This window comes from Rattus norvegicus, chromosome 18, assembly GCF_036323735.1.
Source record: "Rattus norvegicus strain BN/NHsdMcwi chromosome 18, GRCr8, whole genome shotgun sequence".
NCBI classification, from domain to species: domain Eukaryota; kingdom Metazoa; phylum Chordata; class Mammalia; order Rodentia; family Muridae; genus Rattus; species Rattus norvegicus.
Genome location: NC_086036.1, coordinates 56,009,363 through 56,022,695, shown reverse-complemented (window position 1 = coordinate 56,022,695; position 13,333 = coordinate 56,009,363).

Here is a 13,333-nt window from a genome sequence, read left to right as displayed (position 1 = left end):
AGGATAGAACGTTCTATAAATATCCGTTAAGTCCATTTGGATCATGACTTCTCTTAGTCTGTCGACATCACTGTTTAATGTCTGTTTCCATGATCTGTCCATTGATGAGAGTGGGGTGTTGAAATCTCCCACTATTATTGTGTGAGGTGCAATGTGTGTTTTGAGCTTTAGTAAGGTTTCTTTTACGTATGTAGGTGCCCTTGTATTTGGGGCATAGATATTTAGGATTGAGAGTTCATCTTGGTGGATTTTTCCTTTGATGAATATGAAGTGTCCTTCCTTATCTTTTTTGATGACTTTTAGTTGGAAATTGCTTTTATTTGATATTAGAATGGCTACTCCAGCTTGCTTCTTCTGACCATTTGCTTGGAAAGTTGTTTTCCAGCCTTTCACTCTGAGGTAGTGTCTTTCTTTGTCTCTGAGGTGTGTTTCCTGTAGGCAGCAGAATGTAGGGTCCTCGTTGCGTATCCAGTTTGTTAATCTATGTCTTTTTATTGGGGAGAACAGGCCATTGATGTTGAGAGATATTAAGGAATAGTGATTATTGCTTCCCGTTATATTCATATTTGGATGTGAGGTTATGTTTGTGTGCTTTCATTCTCTTTGTTTTGTTGCCAAGACGATTAGTTTCTTGCTTCTTCTAGGGTATAGCTTGCCTCCTTATGTTGGGCTTTACCATTTATTATCCTTTGTAGTGCTGGATTTGTAGAAAGATATTGTGTAAATTTGGTTTTGTCATGGAATATCTTGGTTTCTCCATCTATGTTAATTGAGAGTTTTGCAGGATACAGTAACCTGGGCTGGCATTTGTGTTCTCTTAGGGTCTGTATGACATCAGTCCAGGATCTTCTGGCCTTCATAGTTTCTGGCGAGAAGTCTGGTGTGATTCTGATAGGTCTGCCTTTATATGTTACTTGACCTTTTTCCCTTACTGCTTTTAATATTCTTTCTTTATTTTGTGCGATTGATGTTTTGACAATTATGTGACAGGAGGTGTTTCTTTTCTTGTCCAATCTATTTGGAGTTCTGTAGGCTTCTTGTATGTCTATGGGTGTCTCTTTTTTTAGGTTAGGGAAGTTTTCTTCTATGATTTTGTTGAAGATATTTACTGGTCCTTTGAGCTGGGAGTCTTCACTCTCCTCTACACCTATTATCCTTAGGTTTGATCTTCTCATTGAGTCCTGGATTTCCTGTATGTTTTGGACCAGTAGCTTTTTCCGCTTTACATTATCTTTGACAGTTGAGTCAATGATTTCTATGGAATCTTCTGCTCCTGAGATTCTCTCTTCCATCTCTTGTATTCTGTTGGTGAAGCTTGTATCTACAGCTCCTTGTCTCTTCTTTTGGTTTTCTATATCCAGGGTTGTTTCCATGTGTTCTTTCTTGATTGCTTCTATTTCCATTTTTAATTCCTTCAACTGTTTGATTGTGTTTTCCTGGAATTCTTTCAGGGATTTTTGCGATTCTTTCAGGGATTTTTGCGATTCCTCTCTGTAGGCTTCTACTTGTTTATTAATGTTTTCCTGTGTTTCCCTAAGGGAGTTCTTCACGTCTTTTTTGAAGTCCTCCAGCATCATGATCAAATATGATTTTGAAACTAGATCTTGCTTTTCTGGTGTGTTTGGATATTCCATGTTTGTTTTGGTGGGAGAATTGGGCTCCGATGATGCCATGTAGTCTTGGTTTCTGTTGCTTGTGTTCCTGCGCTTGCCTCTCGCCATCAGATTATCTCTAGTGTTACTTTGTTCTGCTATTTCTGACAGTGGCTAGACTGTCCTATAAGCCTGTGTGTCAGGAGTGCTGTAGACCTGTTTTCCTCTCTTTCAGTCAGTTATGGGGACAGAGTTGTTCTGCTTTCGGTCGTGTAGTTTTAACTCTCTACAGGTCTTCAGCTGTTCCTGTGGGCCTGTGTCTTGAGTTCACCAGGCAGGTTTCTTGCAGCAGAAAATTTGTCTTACCTGTGGTCCCGAGGCTCAAGTTCGCTCATGGGGTGCTGCCCACGGGCTCTCTGCAGCGGCAGCCACCAGGAAGATATGCACCGCCCCTCCCGGGAGCTTCAGTGCACCAGGGTTCCAGATGGCCTTTGGTGTTTTCCTCTGGCGTCCGAGATGTGTGTGCAGAGAGCAGTCTCTTCTGGTTTCCCAGGCTTGTCTGCCTCTCTGAAGGTTTAGCTCTCTCTCCCACGGAATTTGGGTGCAGAGAACTGTTTATTCGGTCTGTTTCCTTCAGGTTCCGGCGGTGTCTCAGGCAGGGGTCCTGCCGCTCCTGGGCTCTCCCCCACGTGAACCCAGAGGCCTTATACAGTTTCCTCTTGGGCCAGGGATGTGGGCAGGGGTGGGCAGTGTTGGTGGTCTCTTCCCATTGTGCAGCCTCAGGAGTGCCCACCTGACCAGGCGGTGAGGTCTCTTTCCCACGGGGTCTGGGAGCAGAGAGCTGTTGCGGGCCGGGATCCGCGGGTGTGGGACTTCCGGTAAACACAGAACGTGCCTAGTCCTAGAGGAATTCTGCCTCTGTGTGTCCCGATTTCACCAGGCAGCTTTCTTGCAACAGACAAGTTGGTCTTACCTGTGGTCCCGAGGCTCAAGTTCGCTCGTGCGGTGCTGCCAACGGGCTCTCTGCGGCGGCAGCAACCAGGAAGACCTGTGCCGCCCATTCCGGGAGCTTCAGTGCACCAGGGTTCCAGATGGCCTTTGGTGTTTTCCTCTGGCGTCCGTGATGTATGTACAGAGAGCAGTCTCTTCTGGTTTCCCAGGCTTGTCTGCCTCTCTGAAGGTTTAGCTCTCCCTCTCACGGGATTTGGGTGCAGAGAACTGTTTATCCGGTCTGTTTCCTCGAATATAGGCTTTTGTAGTAGAATCTGATGATTTTTCTCAATTTCTTCAGATTCTGTTTTTATGTCTTCATTTTCATTTTTCGATTTAGTTAACTTGGATATAGTCTCTGTGACCTCTGTTTATTCTGGCTAAAGGTTTATCTATCCTGTTGATTTTCTCAAAGAACCAGCCCCTGGTTTTATTGATCCTTTGTATAGTCCTTTTCCTTTCTACTTGGTTGATTTCAGCTCTGAATTTGATTATTTCCTGCCTCTACTCATCTTGCGTTTATTTATTTCTTTCTGTTCTAGAGTTTAGGTGTGCTGTCAAGCTGCTGACATATGCTCTCTCCTGTTTCTTTTTGCAGGCACTCAGAGATAATGAGTTTTACTCTTAGTACTACTTTCATTGTGTCTCATAAGTTTGGGAACTCATAAGTGTTGCATCTTCATTTTCACTAAATTCTAAGAAATCTTCAATTGCTTTCTTTATTTCTTCCTTGTCCAAGTTTTCATAGAGTAGAGCATTGTTCAACTTCCATGTATATGTGGACTTTCTGTCATTATTGTTGTTATTGGAAACCAGTCTTAGTGCATGGTGATCTGATAGGATGCATGAGATTATTTCTATCTTCCTGTATGTGTTAAGGCCTGTTTTGTGACCGATTGTATGGTCAATTTTGGAGAAGGTACCATGAGGTGGTGAGAAGAAGGTACAACCTTTTGTTTTAGGATGGAATGTTCTATAAATATCTGTTAAATCCATTTGTTTCATAACTTCTGTTAGTTTCTCTACATCTCTGTTTAATTTCTGTTTCCATGATCTGTCCATTGATGAGAGTGGGGTGTTGAAATCTCCTACTATTATTTTGTGAGGTGCAATGTGTGTTTTGAGCTCTAGTAAGGTTTCTTTTATGAATGTAGGTGCCCTTGCATTTGGAGCATATATTTTTAGGATTGAGAGTTCATCTTGGTGGATTTTTCCTTTGATGAATATGAAGTGTCCTTCCTTATCTTTTTTCATTTTTTCCATCTTTATTAACCTGACTATTTCTTATTTACATTTTGATTGTTATTTGCCTTCCCACTTTCTGGGCCAACATCCCCCTAACCCCTCCCCATCCCCTGCTATATTGCTGTTCCCCTCCCATTCCTCCCCCCATTACCACACTCCCCCCACAATCCCGTTCACTGGGGGTTCAGTCTTGGCAGGACCAAGGGCTTCCCCTTCCACTGGTGATCTTACTAGGCTATTCATTGCCACCTATGAGGTTGGAGCCCAGGGTCAGTCCATGTATAGTCTTCAGTTAGTGGCTTAGTCCTGGAAGCTGTGGTTGGTTGGCATTGTTGTTCATATGGGGTCTCAAGCCCCTTCAAGCTCTTCCAGTCCTTTCTAAGATTCCTTCAACGGGGGTCCCGTTCTCAGTTCAGTTGTTTGCTGCTGGCATTCGCCTATTTATTTGCTGTATTCTTGCTGTGTCTCTCAGGAGAGATCTACATCCGGTTCCTGTTGGCCTGCACTTCTTTACTTCATCCATCTTATCTAATTGGGTGGCTATATATGTATGGGCCACATGTGGGGCAGGCTCTGAATGGGTGTTCCTTCTGCCTCTGTTCTAAATTTGCCTCCCTATTCCCTCCCAAGGGTATTCTTGCTCCCCTTTTAAAGAAGGAGTGAAGCATTCGCATTTTAGTCATCCTTCTTGAGTTTTATGTGTTCTGTGCATCTAGGGTAATTCAAGCATTTGGGGTAATAGCCACTTATCAATGAGTGCATACCATGTGAGTTTTTCTGTGATTGGGTTACCTCACTCAGGATGATATTTTCCAGTCCCATCCATTTGCCTATGAATTTCATAAAGGCATTGTTTTTGATAGTTGATTAGTATTCCATTGTATAGATGTACCATATTTTCTGCATCCATTCCTCTGTTGAAGGGCATCTGGGTTCTTTCCAGCTTCTGGCTATTATAATAAATAAGGCTGCTATGAACATAGTGGAGCACGTGTCTTTGTTATATGTTGGGGCATCTTTTGAGTATATGCCCAAGAGAGGTATAGCTGGATCCTCAGGCAGTTCATTGTCCAATTTTCTGAGGAACCTCCGGACTGATTTCCAGAATGGTTGTACCAGTCTGCAATACCACCAACAATGGAGGAGTGTTCCTCTCTCTCCACATCCTCGCCAGCATCTGCTGTCACCTGAGTCTGTGATCATTGCCATTCTGACTGGTGTGAGGTGAAATCTCAGGGTTGTTTTGATTTGCATTTCCTTATGACTAAAGATGTTCAACATTTCTTTAGGTGTTTCTCAACCATTCGGCATTCCTCAGCTGTGAATTGTTTGTTTAGTTCTGAACCCCATTTTTTCATAGGGTTATTTGTCTCCCTTTGGTCTAACTTCTTGCATTTTTTGTATATTTTGGATATTAGCCCTCCATCAGATGTAGGATTGGTAAAGATCTTTTCCCAATCTGTTGGTTGTCACTTTGTCCTAACAACAGTGTCCTTTGCTTTACAGAAACTTTGCAGTTTTATGAGGTCCCATTTGTCGATTCTTGATCTTAGAGCATAAGCCACTGGTGTTTTGTTCAGGAAATTTTCTCCAGTACCCATGTGTTCGAGATGCTTCCCCACTTTTTCTTCTCTTAGTTTGAGTGTATCTGGTTTGATGTGGAGGTCCTTAATGACTCTTGGTTTAAAATCCATTTTATTTGATATTAGAATGGCAACTCCAGCTTTTTTCTTCGGGCCATTTGCTTGTAAGGTTGTTTTCTAGACATTTACTCTGAGGTAGTGTCTGTCTTTTTCTCTGAGGTGTGTTTCCCGAATACAGCAAGATTCTGGGTCCTCTTTACATATCCAATATATTAGTCTATATCTTTTTATTGGTGAATTGAGTCCATTGATGTTGAGACATATTAAGGTATAATATTGTCACTTCCTGTTATTTTCATTGTTAGAGGTGGAATTATGTTTGTCTCTCTTTTGGTTTCATTGCAAGGAAATTATATTCTTGCTTTCTGTATGGTGTAGTTTCTCTCCTTGTGTTGGAGTTTTCCATCTATTATCCTTTGTAGGGCTGGATTTGTAGAAAGTTATTGTATAAATTTGCTTTTGTCATGGAATATCTTGGTTTCTCCCTCTATGTTAATTGAAAGTTTTGCTGGTACAGTAACTTGGGTCTGTATGACATCTGTCCAGAATCGTCTGGCTTTCGTAGTCTCTTGTGAGAAGTCTGGTGTAATTCTTATAGCTCTGCCTTTATGTGTCACTTGACCTTTTTCCCTTACTGCTTTTAATATTCATTCTTTGTTTTGTACATTTGGTGTTTTGACTATTATGTGATGGGTGGAATTTCTCTTCTGGTCCAATGTATTTGGAGTTCTGTAGGCTTCTTGTATGTTTATAGGCATCTCTTTCTTTAGGTTAGGGAAGTTTTCTTCTATGATTTTGTTGAAGATATTTACTGGTCCTTTGAGCTGGGAGTCTTCACTCTCTTCTATACCTATTATCCTTAGGTTTAATCTTCTCATTGTGGCCTTGATTCCCTGTATGTTTTGGGCTAGGAGCTTTTTCCACTTTACATTATCTTTGATAGTTGTGTCAATGTTGTCTATAGTATCTTCTGCTCCTGAGATTCTCTCTTCTTTCTCTTGTATTCTGCTGGTGATGCTTGTATCTATGGCTCCTTGTCTCTTCCTTTGGTTTTCTATATCCAGGGTTGTTCTCCCTTTGTGTTTTCTTTATTGTTTCTATTTCAATTTTCAATTCCTTAACCAGTTTGATTTTGTTTTCCTATAATTCTTTCAGGGATTTTTGTGTTTCCTCTCTAAAGGATTCTACTTGTTTACTTGTTTTTTCCTGCATTTCTTTAAGGTAGTTCTTTTTTTTTTTCATTCTCTTTTTTTTTATTAACTTGAGTATTTCTTATATACATTTCGAGTGTTATTCCCTTTCCTGGTTTGCAGGCAAACATCCCCCTCCCCCCTCCCTTTCCTTATGGGTGTTCCCCTCCCAACCCTCCCCCCATTGCAGCCCTCCCCCCCAAAGTCTAGTTCACTGGGGGTTGAGTCTTAGCAGGACCCAGGGCTTCCCCTTCCACTGGTGCTCTTACTAGGATATTCATTGCTACCTATGAGGTCAGAGTCCAGGGTCAGTCCATGTATATTCTTTAGGTAGTGGCTTAGTCCCTGGAAGCTCTGGTTGCTTGGCATTGTTGTACATATGGGGTCTCGAGCCCCAACAAGTTCTTCCAGTTCTTTCTCTGATTCCTTCAACCGGGGTCTTATTCTCAGTTCAGTGGTTTGCTGCTAGCATTCGCCTCTGTATTTGCTGTATTTTGGCTGTGTCTCTCAGGAGTGATCTACATCCGGCTCCTGTCAGTCTGCACTTCTTTGCTTCATCCATCTTGTCTAATTGGGAGGCTGTATATGTATGGGTCACATGTGGGCAGGCTCTGAATGGGTGTTCCTTCAGTCTCTGTTTTAATCTTTGCCTCTCCCTTCCCTGCCAAGGGTATTCTTTTTCCTCATTTAAAGAAGGAGTGAAGCATTCACATTTTGGTCATCCGTCTTGAGTTTTGTTTGTTCTCGGGATCTAGGGTAATTCAAGCATTTGGGCTAATAGCCACTTATCAATGAGTGCATACCATGTATGTCTTTCTGTGATTGGGTTAGATCACTCAGGAAGATATTTTCCAGTTCCAACCATTTGCCTACGAATTTCATAAACTCGTTGTTTTTGATAGCTGAGTAATATTCCATTGTGTAGATGTACCACATTTTCTGTATCCATTCCTCTGTTGAAGGGCATCTGGGTTCTTTCCAGTTTCTGGCTATTATAAATAAGGCTGTGATGAACATAGTGGAGCACGTGTCTCTTTTATATGTTGAGGCATCTTTTGGGTATATGCCCAAGAGAGGTATAGCTGGATCCTCAGGCAGTTCAATGTCCAAAATTCTGAGGAACCTCCAGACTGATTTCCAGAATGGTTGTACCAGTCTGCAATCCCACCAACAATGGAGGAGTGTTCCTCTTTCTCCACATCCTCGCCAGCATCTGCTGTCACCTGAGTTTTTGATCTTAGCTATTCTCACTGGTGTGAGGTGAAATCTCAGGGTTGTTTTGATTTGCATTTCCTTATGACTAAAGATGTTGAACATTTCTTTAGGTGTTTCTCAGCCATTTGGCATTCCTCAGCTGTGAATTGTTTGTTTAGCTCTGAACCCCATTGTTTAATAGGGTTATTTGTCTCCCTGTGGTCTAACTTCTTGAGTTCTTTGTATATTTTGGATATAAGGCCTCTATCTGTTGTAGGATTGGTAAAGATCTTTTCCCAATCTGTTGGTTGCCGTTTTGTCCTAACCACAGTGTCCTTTCCCTTACAGAAGCTTTGCAGTTTTATGAGATCCCATTTTTCGATTCTTGATCTTAGAGCGTAAGCCATTGGTGTTTTGTTCAGGAAATTTTTTCCAGTGCCCACGTGTTCCAGATGCTTCTTCCCTAGTTCTTCTTCTATTAGTTCGAGTGTGTCTGGTTTGATGTGGAGGTCCTTGATCCACTTGGCCTTAAGCTTTGTACAGGGTGATAAGCATGGATCGATCTGCATTCCTCTATCTGTTGACCTCCAGTTGAACCAGCACCATTTGGTGAAAATGCTATCTTTTTTCCATTGGATGGTTTTGGCTCCTTTGTCAAAAATCAAGTGACCATAGGTGTGTGGGTTCATTTCTGGGTCTTCAATTCTATTCCATTGGTCTATCTGTCTGTCTCTGTACCAATACCATGCAGTTTTTATCACTATTGCTCTGTAATACTGCTTGAGTTCAGGGATAGTGATTCCCCTGAAGTCCTTTTATTGTTGAGGATAGCTTTAGCTATCCTGGGTTTTTTGTTATTCCAGATGAATTTGCAAATTGTTCTGTCTAACTCTTTGAAGAATTGGATTGGTATTTTGATGGGGATTGCATTGAATCTGTAGATTGCTTTTGGTAAAATGGCCATTTTTGCTATATTAATCCTGCCAATCCATGAGCATGGGAGATCTTTCCATCTTCTGAGGTCTTCTTCAATTTCTTTCCTCAGTGTCTTGAAGTTCTTATTGTACAGATCTTTTACTTGCTTGGTTAACGTCACACCTAGGTACTTCATATTATTTGGGTCTATTATGAAGGGTGTCGTTTCCCTAATTTCTTTCTCGGCTTGTTTCTCTTTTGTATAGAGGAAGGCAACTGATTTATTTGAGTTAATTTTATACCCAGCCACTTTGCTGAAGTTGTTTATCAGCTTTAGTAGTTCTCTGGTGGAACTTTTGGGATCACTTAAATAAACTATCATATCATCTGCAAATAGTGATATTTTGACCTCTTCTTTTCCGATCTGTATCCCCTTGATCTCCTTTTGTTGTCTGATTGCTTTGGCTAGAACTTCAAGAACTATATTGAATAAGTAGGGAGAGAGTGGGCAGCCTTGTCTAGTCCCTGATTTTAGTGGGATTGCTTCAAGTTTCTCTCCATTTAGTTTAATGTTAGCAACTGGTTTGCTGTATATGGCTTTTACTATGTTTAGGTATGGGCCTTGACTTCCTATTCTTTCCAGGTCTTTTATCATGAAGGGGTGTTGAATTTTGTCAAATGCTTTCTCAGCATCTAATGAAATGACTATGTGGTTCTGTTCTTTCAGTTTGTTTATATAATGGATCACGTTGATGATTTTCCGTATATTAAACCATCCCTGCATGCCTGGGATGAAGCCTACTTGATCATGGTGGATGATTGTTTTGATGTGCTCTTGAATTCGGTTTGCCAGAATTTTATTATTTTTGCGTCGATATTCATAAGGGAAAGTGGTCTGAAGTTCTCTTTCTTTGTTGTGACTTTGTGTGGTTTAGGTATGAGTAATTGTGACTTCGTAGAAGGTATTCGGTAGTGATCCATCTGTTTCAATTTTGTGGAAGAGTTTGGATCATATTGGTATGAGGTCTTCTATGAAGGTTTGATAGAATTCTGCACTAAACCTGTCTGGACCTGGGCTCTTTTTGGTTGGGAGACCTTTAATGACTGCTTCTATTTCCTTAGGAGTTATGGGGTTGTTTAACTGGTTTATCTGTTCCTGATTTAACTTCGATACCTGGTATCTGTCTAGGAAATTGTCCATTTCCTGAAGATTTTCAAGTTTTGCTGAATATAGGTTTTTATAGTAAGATCTGATGATTTTTTGAATTTCCTCTGAATCTGTAGTTATGTCTCCCTTTTCATTTCTGATTTTGTTAATTTGGACGCACTCTCTGTGTCCTCTCGTTAGTCTGGCTAAGGGTTTATCTATCTTGTTGATTTTCTCAAAGAACCAACTTTTGGTTCTGTTGATTCTTTCTATGGTCCTTTTTGTTTCTACTTGGTTGATTTCAGCTCTGAGTTTGATTATTTCCTGCCTTCTACTCCTCCTGGGTGTATTTGCTTCTTTTTGTTCTAGAGCTTTTAGGTGTGCTGTCAAGCTGCTGACATATGCTCTTTCCTGTTTCTTTCTGCAGGCACTCAGCGCTATGAGTTTTCCTCTTAGCATAGCTTTCATTGTGTCCCATAAGTTTGGGTATGTTGTATCTTCATTTTCATTAAATTCTAAAAAGTTTTTAATTTCTTTCTTTATTTCTTCCTTGACCAGGTTATCATTGAGTAGAGCATTGTTCAATTTCCACGTATATGTGGGCATTCTTCCCTTATTGTTATTGAAGACCAGTTTTATGCTGTGGTGGTCCGATAGCACGCATGGTATTATTTCTATCTTTCTGTACCTGTTGAGGCCTGTTCTTTGACCAATTATATGGTCAGTTTTGGAGAAAGTACCATGAGGAGCTGAGAAGAAGGTATATCCTTTTGCTTTAGGATAGAATGTTCTATAAATATCTGTTAAGTCCATTTGGCTCATGACTTCTTTTAGTCTGTCTACATCTCTGTTTAATTTCTGTTTCCATGATCTGTCCATTGATGAGAGTGGGGTGTTGAAATCTCCCACTATTATTGTGTGAGGTGCAATGTGTGTTTTGAGCTTTAGTAAGGTTTCTTTTACGTATGTAGGTGCCCTTGTATTTGGGGCATAGATATTTAGGATTGAGAGTTCATCTTGGTGGATTTTTCCTTTGATGAATATGAAGTGTCCTTCCTTATCTTTTTTGATGACTTTTAGTTGAAAATTGATTTTATTTGATATTAGAATGGCTACTCCAGCTTGCTTCTTCTGACGATTTGCTTGGAAAGTTGTTTTCCAGCCTTTCACTCTGAGGTAGTGTCTGTCTTTGTCTCTGAGGTGTGCTTCCTGTAGGCAGCAGAATGCAGGGTCCTCGTTGCGTATCCAGTTTGTTAATCTATGTCTTTTTATTGGGGAGTCGAGGCCATTGATGTTGAGAGATATTAAGGAATAGTGATTATTGCTTCCCGTTATATTCATATTTGGATGTGAGATTATGTTTGTGTGATTTCATTCTCTTTGTTTTGTTGCCAAGACGATTAGTTTCTTGCTTCTTCTAGGGTATAGCTTGCCTCCTTATGTTGGGCTTTACCATTTATTATCCTTTGTAGTGCTGGATTTGTAGCAAGATATTGTGTAAATTTGGTTTTGTCATGGAATATCTTGGTTTCTCCATCTATGTTAATTGAGAGTTTTGCAGGATACAGTAACCTGGGCTGGCATTTGTGTTCTCTTAGGGTCTGTATGACATCCATCCAGGATCTTCTGGCCTTCATAGTTTCTGGCGAGAAGTCTGGTGTGATTCTGATAGGTCTGCCTTTATATGTTACTTGACCTTTTTCCCTTACTGCTTTTAATATTCTTTCTTTATTTTGTGCGTTTGGTGTTTTGACAATTATGTGACGGGAGGTGTTTCTTTTCTGGTCCAATCTATTTGGAGTTCTGTAGGCTTCTTGTATGCCTATGGGTATCTCTTTTTTTAGGTTAGGGAAGTTTTCTTCTAGGATTTTGTTGAAGATATTTACTGGTCCTTTGAGCTGGGAGTCTTCACTCTCTTCTATACCTATTATCCTTAGGTTTGATCTTCTCATTGAGTTCTGGATTTCCTGTATGTTTTGGACCAGTAGCTTTTTCCGCTTTACATTATCTTTGACAGTTGAGTCAATGATTTCTATGGAATCTTCTGCTCCTGATATTCTCTCTTCCATCTCTTGTATTCTGTTGGTGAAGCTTGTATCTACAGCTCCTTGTCTCTTCTTTTGGTTTTCTATATCCAGGGTTGTTTCCATGTGTTCTTTCTTGATTGCTTCTATTTCCATTTTTAATTCCTTCAACTGTTTGATTGTGTTTTCCTGGAATTCTTTCAGGGATTTTTGCGATTCTTTCAGGGATTTTTGCGATTCCTCTCTGTAGACTTCTACTTGTTTATTAATGTTTTCCTGTGTTTCCCTAAGGGAGTTCTTCACGTCTTTTTTGAAGTCCTCCAGCATCATGATCAAATATGATTTTGAAACTAGATCTTGCTTTTCTGGTGTGTTTGGATATTCCATGTTTGTTTTGGTGGGAGAATTGGGCTCCGATGATGCCATGTAGTCTTGGTTTCTGTTGCTTGTGTTCCTGCGCTTGCCTCTCGCCATCAGATTATCTCTAGTGTTACTTTGTTCTGCTATTTCTGACAGTGGCTAGACTGTCCTATAAGCCTGTGTGTCAGGAGTGCTGTAGACCTGTTTTCCTCTCTTTTAGTCAGTTATGGGGACAGAGTGTTCTGCTTTCGGGCGTGTAGTTTTAACTCTCTACAGGTCTTCAGCTGTTTCTGTGGGCCTGTGTCTTGAGTTCACCAGGCAGGTCACTTGCAGCAGAAAAGTTGGTCTTGCCTGTGGTCCTGAGGCTCAATTTCGCTTGCGGGGTGCTGCCCTCGGGCTCTCTGTGGCGGCAGCAACCAGGAAGATCTGCGCCGCCCTTTCTGGGAGCTTCAGTGCACCAGGGTTCCAGATGGCCTTTGGTGTTTTCCTCTGGCATCCGAGATGTATGTGCAGAGAGCAGTCTCTTCTGGTATCCCAGGCTTGTCTGCCTCTCTGAAGGTTTAGCTCTCCCTCCCATGGGATTTGGGTGTAGAGAACTGTTTATTCGGTCTGTTTCCTTCAGGTTCCAGCGGTGTCTCAGGCAGGGGTCCCTGCGCTCCTGGGCCCTCCCCCACGGAAGCCCAGAGGCCTTATACAGTTTCCTCTTGGGCCAGGGATGTGGGCAGGGGTGGTCAGTGTTGGTGGTCTCTTCCGCTCTGCAGCCTCAGGAGTGCCCACCTGACCAGGCGGTTGGGTCTCTCTCTCATGGGGTCTGGGAGCAGAGAGCTGCTGCAGGCCGGGATCCGCAGGTGTGGGACTTCAGGTAAACACAGGACATGCCCGGTCCTAGAGGAATTCTGCCTCCGTGTGTCCCGAGCTCACCAGGCAGCTTTCTTGCAGCAGAAAAGTTGGTCTTACCTGTGGTCCCAAGGCTCAAGTTCGCTCGTGGGGTGCTGCCCACGGGCTCTCTGCAGCGGCAGCAACCAGTAAGGTA